A 15,865-nucleotide genomic window follows, 5' to 3' on the forward strand; every position below is an offset into this window, starting at 1 on the left:
CTGTTTAATCCTCACTGCCACAGTCAGCACCTGCAGGGTTTAATTATGTGCATGTCTCACCTGAGACTTCCAGCAGGATCCAGGAGCCTCAGTTCAGCTCAAGGCTATGGTCCAGCAAGGACTGTGGCTGCCCTTCTCCCCTGCTTGGCCAGACTTGTTCACTGGATTTCCCAGATGGGCCTTGGACTTGCTTTGTCCCCTGGTTTGTCTGGTGGTGACAGTGCTGCCCATGGCTGCCACCAGCTGGCTGTGGTGCTGCTTTGGTGTAATGGCTTTGTTGGTGAGGTTCTGCCCTGCCTTTGCCAGGGTTGGCCTCAGCTTTTTTGTAACCTTCTGTGGAAAGAGAGCTGTATATCTTCTGGCACCCCATTCTCAAGACAGCTGAAGAAATTAATGCTGGATTTTCACCCTTTGCTTTGTGTTTTATGACTATGGCATCGGAATAAAGATTCTTAAAATTTTTTTTTTTCTGGGATTTCGGTTAAAAAAATAAATTACTGTAAAAGCTGGAAAGGTTTCTCCCTGATCCTTCTCTTGTGTTTGTTCCCTTATTGCAATAATTGTCTTTAGTTCATTAACTTAATTGTACAGAAGTGTACACAAGAAAGAAAAGCAAACAAAAGGTGAAGCTTCCCAAGTAAATGAAAGATCCTGCCAGAGATTTGCTTTCTCTGCTGTTACTCTTTTACTGATTCTCATTATATCAAATATGTCAGAGGAGAGAATAAAAATTCTGAGATGGGTTTAAGTACAAGACCTTGGGAATACAAGTGGGATGTGAAGGAGACAAGTCCTCAAGTCATTTGGACCTGCTTTAGGGAAAGTATGTTCATAATACTAAATTCAGTTTAGGCTCAGGAGAATTGTGAAATTCTGGTTTCAAAGGCCCCATTTCAAAGCTTGCAGAAATCCAGGTTCTTGAACATGTTTATGTATCTAACACCCACTCTCCTTAATGTAAAGAATTTAGATGTCTAAATTTACTGAAGAAGGAAGGGTCTCAGAGACCAGAGGGGGCATCAGTTAGCCCCACAGAGTGAATGATTTGTTTGAAATGTAGATTAGGTTTATTTAAAAGTTTCTTGTGACTTTTGCCTTACATTGCATTGTTCAAAGTTTAATCAGAAAAAACTCTACAGGCAAAAGGAAAGTCAGTGAGCTCTGCATTTCCTTGCTATAAGTCATTTGAGAGAAGGACATTTTGTCAGACTATGTCTTAAATACCAAATCCTGGAAAGGATTTAGTCACTGTAATCATCTCTTGATATTCTTACACTGATCTTAGTCAAACACCTGCTTTATGGTTTCTTCTCTCTTTATTTTCTTAATAAACCAGAATTACATGGTAATAACAGGCTGTCTCTTTTTTCACACTAGAAAACTGGTTACTGTGTACTGTGTGAAATTGCCAGGTTGAGGAGACTGTCAGGGGTTTCTCTACCTTGACTGCAAAGATAATGCCCAAACCCCTGTTTTGGATAGGGGTAGTGGCAGTTCATTAGCTCTTTTTTTCTTTATTACTGCACTGGAATAGTATGTAATCTATATGCTAGTCTCCTGTCTGTATCTGGTATCTGAGCTGTGTGCTTGCTTATGTGATCTCTTTGAGCTATTTTTATGATGCATTGATTTAAAAAAATAATCTTTTACCCCAAAATTATTTATCATTAAGGAAAACCCTTTGCTGTTTCACCCTCCTTTCCCCCAGCCTTTGTTAAGAGCATCAGCGGGCATTATGGATATGACTGGTGTGTGGTTAGCTGCCCTAGAAGTGTGGATGGGGTATGAAATCATGGATCTACAGTGTAAACCTAATAACTAGTGGCAGTCCTGTACTCTTCATGGTTTTATTTTTCCCACCGATAGTTTTCAGCCAGGTATTTTCACCCACTTCGAGAAGATTCAGGACTGCTTTTTTAAGGAAGAGTCGTGTCAGCTGGATTTGGAACAGAGGGTAATTTATTGAACAGACAGGGAAAGCTGAGACCAGGCACTTGTGATGATTAATAAGCCTGCAGAAGTGTGTGTGTTTTTGTTAATCACCCTGAGAGGAGCAGCCTGGGGAAAGTGTCAGTTTCCTTCGGAGAGAACTGTTAGAATTACTTGAGTCATTACAAGTTTTGCTTATGGACTGAATGTTTCCAATGGTTGTGTGGGTGCTGCACATTTGCTTTAAGCTAACTGATAATGAGCTCATTGTTCCTGACTGCTCTGGAATAACAGTTGGTGAACCCTCTAAGCTGAGACTTGGCATGATGGAAATACACGGTTTGTCTTTTTTTGTTAAGAAAAAAAAAAATTAGGAAATCAATCACTTGCACTTGGAAGCTTTTTTGTCTTTTAAGAAAGGTCAACTTTTTGATAAACCCCAAATGAATGCAACTTGAAACAATAATTGAGAGCTCAGGAGCTCTCAATGGTTGAGAACAGTTTGCTAAAAGCATTACCTGGGGCTCTTTGGCACTGTGCTTGGCTGAAGAACCCAAAGAAATGGCATGAGTAAATAATTTTTGTTTGATGGATCATGTAGGACTTGGAGATAAGCAAAAATACACAGAAAAGATTGTTGGGGGGAAAAAAAAAGTAACTTGAAGATGTTATTCCTGCCACAGCCTCCAGAAGCAAGGTGACACCTGGTCATGGGAATTTGCCTTGGATTTGTGTCTTTTTAAAGAAGAAATATTTTGGCCTGTTATCTGTGTCTTACTTTCAATAAAAAGGGTCCTGCTAATTCCAAATGTGGTATACCAAATGAGTTAAGTAGTTCAGGCAGTATTTTAAACAACCGAGAGTTAAATATCTTTTTCAAAACCATAGATTTGCAGTACAGCAGTTTCCAAGTCAGTCAGTATCCATGTTGTTGTGCCAACTTTGTGGTTAGAGCTCATCTCAGAATATGGAGTGTCAGGATATTTCAGTTCATGTGCAGAACTACATTCTTTTCAAAAGCTGTTTCAGAAGAAAAATGGACTGATGTTCACGAAGGCAGAGCTGTGATTAAAGGACAGGCTGCTTCCCTGATGGCCCCTTTTGGTTTTAGTGGAGATCTTCAGATTACCTAATGAAGTGAATTTTATTCTTGCAGGGAGAAACCATAGCAACCTGCCCCTTTAGAATGCACGGTATATAATCTGTCTGTCCTTCAGATAGTATTTCGCAGTCCAGAAATAGTCATCGTTTCCTAATGTGTGAATGTAAAATGTCAGACAAATGTAGCTGGAGTGACAGTGTTGTCTCTGAGGTAAACATGAGCCCTATTGTGCTCCCTGTCTGGTGCTGCACATTTTGAAAAGCAGGTCCCAGAGGAGGGCAAAGGAAGTCTATTTTTTAGTTTTTAATATATGGGTGAGAGAGGTGCTGTGAAATTTGGTATTTGAAAGAGATGCTGCAGTCCCTCAGTGCTACTCTTTCCCTCCAACATGTACATGCCCCTACTTATTTTTGTCATAGTTTCTTACATTATAGTATATAGAGTTCCACATTTTTTGGCCAGTGGTCTCTGATACCACTTTGTGGAGGCTCAAACAGTGCTGGAAGTACTCAGTAATCCTGCAGTGAGTAAGTGTCCTGCAGCCTGCTCACAGCTGCCCAAAGCTGCCAGCTGTTTGTTGAAAACATGGAAAACATTCTTCCTCAGTTAAATAAATAAATGCTTGTGAGCAGCCTCACTGACTTCTGCGTGTGTCACCCTCCCACTACAAGATCTGAAACAGCTGAGACAAGTAATTTCTGCAGAAACCAGCACTGATTACTGAACAGTTAAAATTCAGCTTGTGAGCCTCAGAATCTGCTGCCAGTTTTAGGGACTGGGCTACCAGTCTGAGAAGGGATGACTTAGCTTTTTTCCTTGTGAAAAGGGCCAAATGAGTAGTGCTTTGAAGGAATAAATAGGCAAATATTTAATGATACTGCTAGGGACTGATTTAGACTAAACAGCTAACTAAATATTTTCCTTAAAATATTATCATGACTCCAGCTTCTGTAGGGAGTGTTTAAAAATCAACTTAAGTGGCACAGAATGCTGTTTATGAATATATGTTTTGTGGAATAGAAGCATTTCAAAAAGCTCTTTTGCTATAAATCAAATGTCAACAGCCAAAATTATTGTTTAAAATGGTAAATTATTTTGATAGGGCTGTGATTTACTTAAGAGGAGATCAAAATAATGTTGGTTGGTTGGTTGGTTGGTTGAGTTTTTTCTGTTTGTGTCATCGTGGGTCAAGGCTGTGAGATTCCTTCTGCTCCTTTGAACTGATCTGGCTCCTTTTTGTTTGCGACACACTGATTTGGTTTAAATTATGGTTAATCAATTTTTTCTTGTCACGAGTTGATTTCCTTGGCTTTTTTGGAAATCATACCTGTTCAATAGCAGTTTTTATCCTTCTGTCCCCTTTAGGTTCGTTTTTCATCCACCCTTGAGTAGTTATGCCTTTATGAATAACAGTAGAGCGCATATAAACTATTCCCATTTTCATTATTTTTGGTTCTGTTACCTACTTTTATTTGATCAGAATCCCAGTTATTTTCAGCTTTTGATTTGTTTTCAGTGCATAATTGGTGTTTGCATTTGTCTGTAGGTGGATTCGGCACTGAAATCACTGGTTACCCCTCGTGTGGAGGCAAAAGCTGTGAGTTTCTTGGTTTGGTGATTTTTTTTTTTGTTTGCCCAGGTATATTAGCAGGTTTTTCTCCTTGTCTTGCTTGGGGATCTAAAAGGAATCCCTTTGTTGAGAGAGGACACTTAAACTTGAAGGAAAATATAAATGACAGTATGTTTTCTCAGAACTTTAGTACCAAAACTAATGACACAAACAATCGTGTGTATCACGACAATTTAAAGTCAAAACAACTCAAGTCTTTCCCCGCAGGAGGTGAGATTCAGCCTTCCCCCGGCTGAGGGCAGTGGTGGCTCACAGATTGCACCGTCCCTGCTCATGTTTCATGTAACACTCGCTGCAGACTGTGAGATTGGATATATTTATATTAGGAGTTTTCGGCGAATGTGTTGTGGAACTGCTTTATAAATTCAGGGCTGAGAAATACGAGAAAAGAATGTGAAGGGAGATATTTTTATATAGAGGACTTTCAACTTAACCTCCCCCTAGAAGGATTTTTGAGTTTTGAAGAAAATCAGGATAACTTGCTGAAGGGAATATGATGCACTCAACAAACAGAGTTTGCAAATCTGTATCTGAAGTTTTCTAGATTTTCAAATGATCAAGTTTTTCAAGAATGAAGAGTAATTTTTGCTGGAGGATTATTTTACATACATAGTGTCTCATTTTACCATTTGGTTCGATACCCACCAAATTACTTACATGCACTTAAATCTTGTACTTTTAATTGCTACATCCTCATGTGGCTGCTTTGCAGCAGCTATTATGGAAGTTTTACATGAGCAACTTCCCCTCCCTTTGCCTTAACATAAGACCCATCATGTTTTTTTTAATTGCCTTTCAATATTGAGTAATATTAATGGATTTGAGAAAGGACAATGTATGTAGTTGCAGGTGCTTTAATGGATGTCATATTTTGAAGTCTGACCTCTCTACCAACTGAGGACTTTTCGATGTGGCATCTACTGACAAAGTTTTGGGGCAGTTAATGTAGCAGTTAAGATAAGATTGTAACTAGACAGATAGCTGGCTGAGGTGGCACAAGAACTGGATTGAATAATAGAACTAATTATGTAATTGGGTATTATGGTTTTGAGAATCTGCTGATATTATGACCAGTCTGCTTTTGTTTGTTCTCTGTGTGTGCTCAGCTTTACATAAGCTCGTGCTCCAGTGAGTCTGGCAACTCTGCAGTCACAAGCCAATAATGATGCAGAGCAGTGAGCTGAGGTCTCTGCAGAAGACGTGGCAGATTATTAAATGAAGTGAAAGTGTAACTCCTTGCAAGCCCAGCTGCTGCTGGCTGTTGAATGGTGGGATGTTTGTATTTATGTGCCTGCTAACACCACTGTACATGATGAGAGTTTCCTGAAGGCTTTGCCAGAGCAATGTGAAAGTTATCTAATCCCTGGTTGATGAAAAGTGGTAGAGTCACTGGATTTGGGGTGATGGGGAGCACATCTCTGCACTTCAGTTCTGAGTGTTAACTGCTAGGCAGAGCTTTTATTTTAAGCTGAAGAACAAATATATTAGCTCTGCTTGAAAATAATTTTAACTATAATTTAAGCAATTTATCCAGCTAAATTTTTCTTTGTTGTATTTATCTACTAGTATGCCAGTGGAGCCTTGTACCATAGAATAATGCTTCCTGCTTTCTATGCCTGGTGAGCAATGGCATGGATGGGCTTTGGAAGTGGGAATCTAAATTACTCAATCTGTAAAAAAACATAATCATTTTTTCAAAGTACGTAGGCAGCAAACCTCTGAGAGATGAGGAGGATGTTGGAGGAGTAGGTCTGTGTGCAGTGCAAGGGGTAACTGCTGGTTAAGTGTGCTGTGCTGTGTGGCCTCTGCCTTCTCAATGTGCAAAAGGAGCAAGTGGCACTTTCCAGCTGAACTTTGCACTTTCGTGCAGGAATTTGTTCATAGTGGAAATACACCTTGTGTGCTGAATGGTGCCATTTTGGCACCTGCATGTCTTCAGAGACTCTGCAGATGTTCTCTTTGTAAGGAATGTGTAGGTTAAAGCATCCTCGTTGGTCACTGCTTGTGCCTCAAGCAGTGCGGTCCACAAGGGGCTGGCTCCTTCCTTTGAGGCCACTGGTACGTGCATGGTTAGAACAGAGTGGTCAGTGACAGGAGTCTGGGAATCTTTTCTTAGAAAGTGGACAGGGAAAACACCCCTCTCGTGTTTTGCTGAGCTTTGTGGCTGCCTGGAGAACCTGTGCTTCATTAAGAACACAGCTGTAAATTGTCAAGCTCTACCTGAAACAAAACCAATACTGATTAGTTAAATATTTATGGACTCCTGGCTGGATGTTTTATGTTGTAACATAGTATGGTTTTCAGGTTAAAGCTGTGAAATAAAATTATTTCTGATCTTGGCTGGGGAAACCCTTCCCTAGGAGGCATTTACACTTGGCTGGCTGCTGATCTGAATCTAGCACAAGTTTTAGCTCCTAGGAACTGCAGAAGCATGGAGATTTATGGTGGCAATCTGTTTGCAACCCTCTATTTAACATTTATCATGAGGTTTGTGTTGGCCAGGGAGCTTATTGCTGTGCTCCATGTGCACTGAGGGAGGGAAGTCTACATATTGGAGCTTTTGACAGGTTATCTCAGTGTGCTGAGGTCTCAGAGACAAGGTTCAATGCCCTTCCTTTTCATTTTGGGTACTTCTCATTACCTTTGAGAAGCACAGTTTGCAAATTAAAAGGCTGTTTGTCAAAATGCCTGCTTTGAATAAAGAGAGTTTTCCGTAAGGTTAAATTTCCATGTTGTTATCTATCTTGACAAAATTGCTGTTGCTTCTATCAGTTTCTTAGGTGTCACTTCTCCCTTTTTGATTTGTTCCTTGCTTCCTGTAAATGAGCTTATACATTATGCATCTAGAAGCTATTTTTCTGATATTCCTCTACAGAATAATTTAAAATATGCAACAATCAATGCGGCTCAGAAAAACTGTCATATTTGTGTTCCCAGACTTCTTGGAAGGTTAAAGCCCTGTAGCTGACTCAAAGGTGATAGCATTCATTGTAATGGATTGCACAGGAAATCAATAGGAAAGAACTATTGTTTGAAAATGTTATTACAAGCTAATGTCAGATTTAAAAATATATATCAATGAGATTGTTTTGTCTGGTGACATGAGAACGTGTGGTTTATGCATTTCCTCTGTATGCAGTTTCATTTTTCTTTCAGGGTAATGAGCATCTTTACACTTCAGTGTTTCATACCTTTCTTTCTCTTACATCTGATTTGATTTAATTGAAACATGGAACTTTGTTCAGACTGACAGAGAAGACCTGTAAAGGCTGTCTTCATAATCATTGCTGTGAGAGAAAGACCTGCAGCATCTGAGATGTTTGTTTTTCTTCCTTTCAGTGCTCACTTATTGAGTGTCTCAGTTCCTACTGAGGAAAATAATTTAAGGAAGATATGAGTTACCAATTACTGCTTTGTTTATCCCAGTAGATAAACAGAAAATGTGTTTCTTGCTCATCTTGTAAAAAAAAAAAAAAAAAAAAAAAAAAAAAAAAAAAAAAAAAAAAAGGTACAGTCCTGTTAGGAATTATTTTAGAACTTCAAGCAGAAATCAAAGGACTGTCAACAGCTACCTCCATAAACTTGGCATTAGCAACTAATGTCTTGATTTACCTAAGAAAAGAATAAGTTGAAAAACTGGCTAATAGCAATAATCTGAGTGTTTTTAATGTGAGCCACAAACAATATAACCTGTAATTTCTAAGGTCCTGTGGTACTAAATTTCTCTGTCTGGCAGGACTGGATAGTCAGGATAGTGTGCTGTCAATTGCTTTTGTCTCTCCTGGTCCAAGACTTCTTTTCAACCTCTTGCCTACGTTTGTGATTTCCAGTGCTTGCTATGCTGATAAATCTTCTTGGACCCATGTGTCTCAATCAAGAGCTGCTTTGCTTTGTAGGGAAGGCCCATCCTGCTGCTGGGAATGTGTGAGGAATTTCTGCCCTGCCAAAGATTTTCAGCTCTGCCTTTTCATTTCCTTTCACCCTGAGCTTTACCCAAAATCTGCATTGCTGATTCTCTGCTAAGCAGCAACAATGTCCAAATGCTAATGGCACAATTTGTAACCAGGCCATAGATAATGAAGAATTTACTGAAGGAAAACATTTTGAGCACTTGTATTCAGTTCTTCCCTGGGCACAGAAAGTTATGAACACCATAGGATCCAGCCAGGAACTGTGATACTGATGTCTGTAGTACCTGTAGTCATCACTGCAGCAGGCATTGACTGGACACAATGCAGGAACTCCCAGCTTTAATAGCTGGGAACTAGTCAAAACTTAACTATGAGTGAAGGGAAAATGGCAGCGTTTTTGCTGAATCCCTAAAGCCTCTGTTCAATATCTTTCATCAGAAGCATGCTTTGCCTCTCTTTCTCTTTTTTTTTATTTTTTTATTTTCTTTTGAGCATCTCTGAGACAGCACTGAAAGCCAGTAGATTTCATAAAGTACTCCAGGGAGGTTCTACATTCTAACTTATCACAGTGTTTACTTTGTAATTGTAAAGGCTATTCCTGAAGGGCAGGCAAAAAGGATTTACAAAGGAAGATAAGGAGTGCATTTATTTATTTATTTATTATATTTAAAAATAAAAGTCTTTGAACAGAGAACTACTGATATGTTGAGAAAATCTCAAGTATTTTCTCCATGTGATAGAAATTGCTTATTTATGACAGGTAAATTAGAACTACTTTTCCCCAGTAGGTTCAGAGAACTGAACTCCCTGCATATCCTCCCATCCCTTAAAGATTGTGTTTTGAGTCTTTGAGGTACTTAAACACTTAAGAAACATGAAAGAAATGCTTTTTATAGTGCCTACCACATTCTGGATGGCCTCCTGCATGCTTTCGTGTAAGTTTCTCATGTATTAAAAGTAGTATTTTAGGGATAAAACTGATACACTGTTCAATATGTTGTGGATATATGCAAACAAAATATTGCAGGAGTACATTTTAAGTACGTAAGTAACTTGTGCTTTAATGAAAACAAGAATTTCAATAGAAGACAGACATCTTTGGCTGGAGAAGAAATGTAAGTTTTGGCTTATTGTACCTATAAACCAGGAAGAAAGAATAGGTTTTACTGCAAGTCATGCAGAACTGCCTTGGCTTTTAAGATATGTAGAAATTCCCACATCTTCATTCATAATGTTTCTGTTTATAGAATGCTTTGGTTTATAGTTTAAAGTTCACTGAATGTTTCAGTTTATAGAGAAGAACTTTACTGGATGTGTATTTATTTCTGAAACCTCCTGCAAGTCTGCAGCCTCTTCTTAGTTTTCTTGACTGATTTGTTGAAGTTCTCTGTCACCATCCTTCTCAGGGCTGTCTTTCCTGTTAGAGTAGTTTCATGCTTTTGTGACTTCTGTGAGCTGATGATGTGACCAGAATTGTTTTGCATGCAGGGGACTTGCTCTTCCAGACGTGTTGCTGAGCATTCACCACGACAGCTGAAGTCAACACGCATCCAGCATGTCTGAAACTTAAGCCCTGAGGCCCAATCAACCCTTTGCTGAAATCAGTGGAGAGGCTGGCAGCAGTGGGAGCTGGACTGAGGACAAAAAGTCTTTTGAGGCTAAAGTCAGAGTGGGAATATCATGAAATACTGGGTTCCTGCCCAGCTCCAGTGCTGGCTGTTGTCCAGTGCTGGCTCATCTGTGCTCTGTGCCTCTGTTGCTTGGCTTTGTTTCTGTGAACAATCATTTTAGCACTTTGAAATGTAGCATTTTGAGAGCTCCTTCTGGCACAAGCTCTCTAAGTGTGTGAGTGGCCGTGATTTGTTTGTGTCTTTTTGATGGTGTTCTGGGAAAAGCGATAGAACTCAAGTGTGCTGTTTCTTAGTTTGAATACTGTGGACTGTGTAGGAGTCTTTTTCCTGAGACACAGAAGCGGACATGCCCTTGCTCTAGAGTAAGTGAACCTAAAATCACACTGGGATTGTTTTGCACGTGTTCCCCTCCACATTTATTCCAAGTCTCTCTTTAATGTGCTGCTCAACACATTGTGTCTGAGCCAGGACTTCTGGTCACTGTTCAAAAGGGTAATTACAGGAGGTGAGCTGAAGGACTTCTCAATACTCTTGGGCAAACCCTTGAGTGGATGAATAATACTCTTTACACCTCTTATGACTGCAAGGGTTTTAAATGTGGTAGTAAACATTGCAGTGTAACTTTGAGAGCTTCTTTTATGGAAAACATCTCCTGTTTCATGCCTCACGAACTGAGTTGCAATGTCACTTGTAGGTGCAAGGGTTTGTTGTTTGGGTTGTTTTCATTTGTTTGTTTGTTTTGTTTTGTTTTATGCTTTCATGAGTCAGTGTTTCACTACAGTCTGGACACTTCCACAGCCCCAAACTATCAAACATTTGTAACTTAGAATCACAAATGGAGCTGATGTTTGACAAGTCTGAACGGATGGGTTGTTTTTATTCCTGCTGCTTATTTAGTGATGTTCAAGCTCCTAAATCTATGTTTCTTGACAGTTTTGTCAGCTATCAAAAAGAAATCTTTCTCTTTGTCTATAAACCAAACCAGTGCCAGGCTCTTGTTTCTCACTCTCATGTAAACATGCTTTATGCTCAAATGTGTGGCTGAATTGAGGCAGCTGTTAGTGACTCTTGAACTGCCTGAGTAAATCAGTTCTTCAGTTCTTACTGAAGCTGTGTGGAAGAGAAACAGAACAAAACAATCTGCCTCTCTGAGACTAAATTCTTAACTGGTGAATCCGAGCTGGTTAAGATGTTTTTCACAAAATGATTTTCTTAGGATAGGTCAGTTTCAATCAAAGCTTGCTTTGAAAAGGTTGACATGTTGCTGCTGGTCAGAATTTGGGAGGTTGGGCCCCAACCATCAGCAGCACATATTTCCTACTCCTGTACTTCCAGTTATGGGGAACTTGGCTTGAAGCCTTGGCTGTTTAGGTGTTTCTGAAGTAGAGATTGAAATGGGTCTTGTCTACATTGCTGATGATAAACCAGAGAAATGCAGGAATATTGGCTCCTTCCAGATCTCCAGAACCCAATTCTATTACTGCTTTTTAAAGGTCTCATCTTCAATGAGACTGAGTCTATGCTGGCTAAAAACAGATGTGAAAAACCATACCCCTTGACCACTGTATTATGTGTGAATATCAAGGGATGTTAAACAGTCCCACCTTGTGTAATACGAGTCTCTAGTGAAGTGTTTATGTGGGCTAAACCTAGGAAAGTCAGATACCCTGATTTAAGTGGTGTTTGTTATGTAACCATAGGTTGATCAGATTCTGTTTTGAGGTCACAGTGGTCTGTAAAATATGCATTTAGCTCCTGAACTGACCATCATCAGTCCTTGGATTATGAAATCTCTACTTGTCTGCAGCGTTTCCTGACTATGTAGTAGGTGTTAATTTTCAGATATTTCAGACCCCGTAATATTTTGAACTTTCCCCTAGTTCATCTAATCAATGTCTTTCCAATCTACAGAAGAAGGAGGTTTTAGTGTTTTTAGCTGGTTTCCTCTGTTTGACATTTGGAGTCATTAATAAATTAGACCTGTATTTCAGATTCTGTATAGTAAGACAAGGAAATGATTCTAAGCGTTCCAAGAGTTTCTGCTTAAAAATCAGAATATGATGCCAAGTGGCATCTTGTGTCATTTGCTGCCAAATATCATTTTGCCTCACAGAATTTGAATCCAATCAAGTGGTGTGAAAGCAAAATTAAAAATCAGCCTACTGCTGTTACTTAGAGGCTTTCAAGTGCACTTGGAAAACTGAGATCGATGGAAACCTTTACTGAAATATCAAATTAAAAATAGGGATTATCTCACTAATTTAAAAACTAATTTAAAATCAACAATCTGCAGCAGGGATTTCTGTTCCATGGAGGACTTGCAAAGTTCAGTTCATATCATTTCTGGTGAAGTTTTTGTGCTTGGGTTTTTGAAAAATGGGAATGATTGTGGAATAGTCTTCCATGTTTATAAATACAGTAATACAATTTAGAGAGGTGGGCACATTTTCAACCTGTTTTCTTCTTTTACAGATAAATCCAGGTGAAAAGATTAAACTCCTTTAGAAATACCATGTAGATACTCTAAAACCTCCCCAGATTAACTTGCATTTGCTAATGACAAATATTCTATTGGTATATATACATAAAATGATTTTATATCTAATGGTATCACATTTTTATCCAATAAAATCCTTTGTGTGGGAACAAAAATATTTCCATAAGGTACAGATATCTATAAACTGGTGAATGTGACTGAGGCTACCCTGGCACAACCCCACGTGGGCATCCAAGTGAACCTTGGGCCGTGTGTGACTCTGTGAGCAGTAACCATTGCTGTCACACTGTTCAGAAGACAACAATGTCTCAGTTTCATGTAGGAATCAGTGAGTTTAACAATTAAAGTGTGCCAGAGGGGTTGGAGAGTTTGTCTTTGGGGCTGGGCAGGCAGTGGGAAAATGCCATGTGAGTTTCCTGTAAACTGAGTTTTCTTTGGCTCATGGGAAGTGCAGCCCTTGATGCTCGTTCTGTTTGATCAGTGCTGCTGATGGATGGAGGTGTCAGACCTCAGTGCTGAAAGCAGAGGAGCTCTTAACAGAATCAAAAATGCTGTTCAGTTCAGCCCATGTTAGGAAAATATTATATTTCCCAGAAGGAAAGAATTCCTTATGGAAGGGAGATTATCTCTTGATAAAAACTATGAAACTATTGTAGTAATAGAGTTATTAGAAGACATGAGCATTTTAAAAATAAGCTACTTCATTGACTAGCTGTGCATGCTAGGAAAACAAAAAAAAAAAAAGGAAAAATATTAAAGGGCTTACAATTTATTCTTACAAACTTACATTAACTTAATATGTGTTGTGTGGATAAAGCACAAGCAGCTTCTTCACTGAGAACCAAGTGAGCCAACACACGAGAGGTTACAGAGCTTTTGGGAGAGATGTGCTGAACACCAGCACCTCTGATCAGCATTAGCATTCCCTGTTCATTGCAGAGACTCTTTAAAATGCCATTTGCATTGATGATGGTATAATTGACATGGCTCCCTAAGGAGCTGTGAGTGTTGTAGGAAGCTTAAATCTCAGGAAAAGTCATCTGTTCTTGGGACTCTTTTATAGTCTGACATCTCATTGCTGGCAGGTTTTGCTTTGTTGTATGTTATCATTCTATTAATAAAGGGCCATCAGTATTATGGCTCTTCTCAAGTTCCCAGCAGTATTTTTGTTAAATCTAATTGAACATTAACTTGTTAATTAGCATTACCACTTCATTCTATTGGATAATTGACTGCCTATTTCTGTCTTGAATGGCTTTTCTGGAAGATATAGTGAAATAAACTTTTATAATGAAAATATTAACTTATATAAGGTTTCATTATTTCAGCAGTGAAAGTAGTAGGATATGCAGTAAAAATTCTGTATTTGGTTTCTAGAGCTCTAAAGGCTAGGGATAAGGCAAGTCTACAAATCAGTGACTAATAACTACAGAATTAAGGAACTTAAAATGTTAAAGGGATTTGGGAATGAATACCACGTGTTATGTATTTAGTGAAAAGATCTTGGTAATGAAAACATTATCAGAAGGAGTAGGAGAGGTGTTGACTTAATGAATCTGTGATGTAAGTGTGATTGCTGGTCTTTGGAAACAAAAGCTTTCATTTGAATTCAGTAAAAGATATTGGATAAAACTCTGATCTGATACTTAAGTGCCAATTTGCTGTAATTTCACTGAAGGCTTAACTTAATCCTACACTAAACCAGCACCAAAAATTACATTACATTCAGTTAGTCCACATTCTTTTAACCTGTAATTTATGTGAAGGCCCTTGCTCTGAAAGGAGGTACTGTGTGTTAAGCTCTTTCAGATGAACATTGGACATAGTGGTAATTTTAGGCACTCCAAAGAGAAATTGCAATGGTGAACAATTTTGAGTGCTTATTTTATGCAAAGGTTGAAATGCAGTTCCTGAGCAGTGAAGGATTGCAGTTTAAATTTCAGCTTCTTTGTGGGTAAAAGAGGCTTGAAAACAGTAATTATGTTTAGCGAGCATTTATCTTAAATGTGTTAAAGGCACAAACCAACCACATTACACATCAAACCATGGAAGGGAGAGGGGGAGGAAGGTCTCTAAGTGAATTTTTTGGTGCAAGTTTCCTCATGATTTTGTCCTGAATTCCAGGTATTTTATGTTAATTCTGTCAGTTAATGAATTATTGAAGGTTTAGAAGTGCCTGTACAGAGCAGAGACTGACAAAGGATTTCCTTTTTTGAAAGTGGAAATGAGAAAGTAGGAAGACAACATTAGATGAGTGTGGAAGAAAGAGTGGAAAAATTTGGAGTAACTGGTGTTAAGGTGGATGCAGTTTATGACACATAAGCCTGGAGAAATTCACTCTCATAGGTTTTTTGTTTTGTTTTGTTTTTGTTTTTTTTTTTTTGACAATCGAAAGAAACAACAGTGTCTTTTTACAGATCTAATGGTGTTAATAGTGTTTGATACACCACTGGAAAAGAAGATTGTGGCTGGTGGTTTAACATAAACAGTTCAGGGACTTCACAAAGATTGTCTGACACACGGCCAAGGGAATAACAAAGTTGAGCTACCACACTGTTAGTTCCCCTTCCCTTCCCTATCACAGTGATTGCACTGTAACATGATTTGTCTGAAAATTAATTTCATGTGTCATCTATCAACCAGTGAAAGACATCTACAGAAACAGTGTGGTGTGTGAAATGATTTAATATTGGTGCTCAAATCTAGATAGTTCTTTCTTCATTAAAATACTTTTGAATCAATTTATGCTATCATAGGTTAAAAGAGATACTTGAGAATGGGGAGCTTGATTCTGTTTATTTGTACTTCTTGAAAACATACTAAATACTAAAAGGTATTAAAAAAGATGTCTTTCTATAATTTTTAATCTTCAAACTTCTGAATTACACAAGAAATGTGAATGGTCACAATGACCCATGGCATGTTCCCTCTTGTCAATTTTTGCTGCTATTTGCAGTTGTAATTCTCTTTCTGCATCTTGCCCTGCATTTTCAAGGAGCTGGTTGCTGAAGAGAATGACCCTCAGACTGTTATTTATCACAAAGCATTTACCAATGGTGGCATCTTTGTCACTTGATCAAATTCTAACTCTGGTAATTTCATTTTCCTTGCCTCGGGTATCTGTATAATTGCCTGGAATTATATTTTTCATGTTTCCTCTTATTG

Source organism: Zosterops lateralis (assembly GCF_965231275.1).
Source record: "Zosterops lateralis genome assembly, chromosome: 14".
Taxonomy (NCBI): domain Eukaryota; kingdom Metazoa; phylum Chordata; class Aves; order Passeriformes; family Zosteropidae; genus Zosterops; species Zosterops lateralis.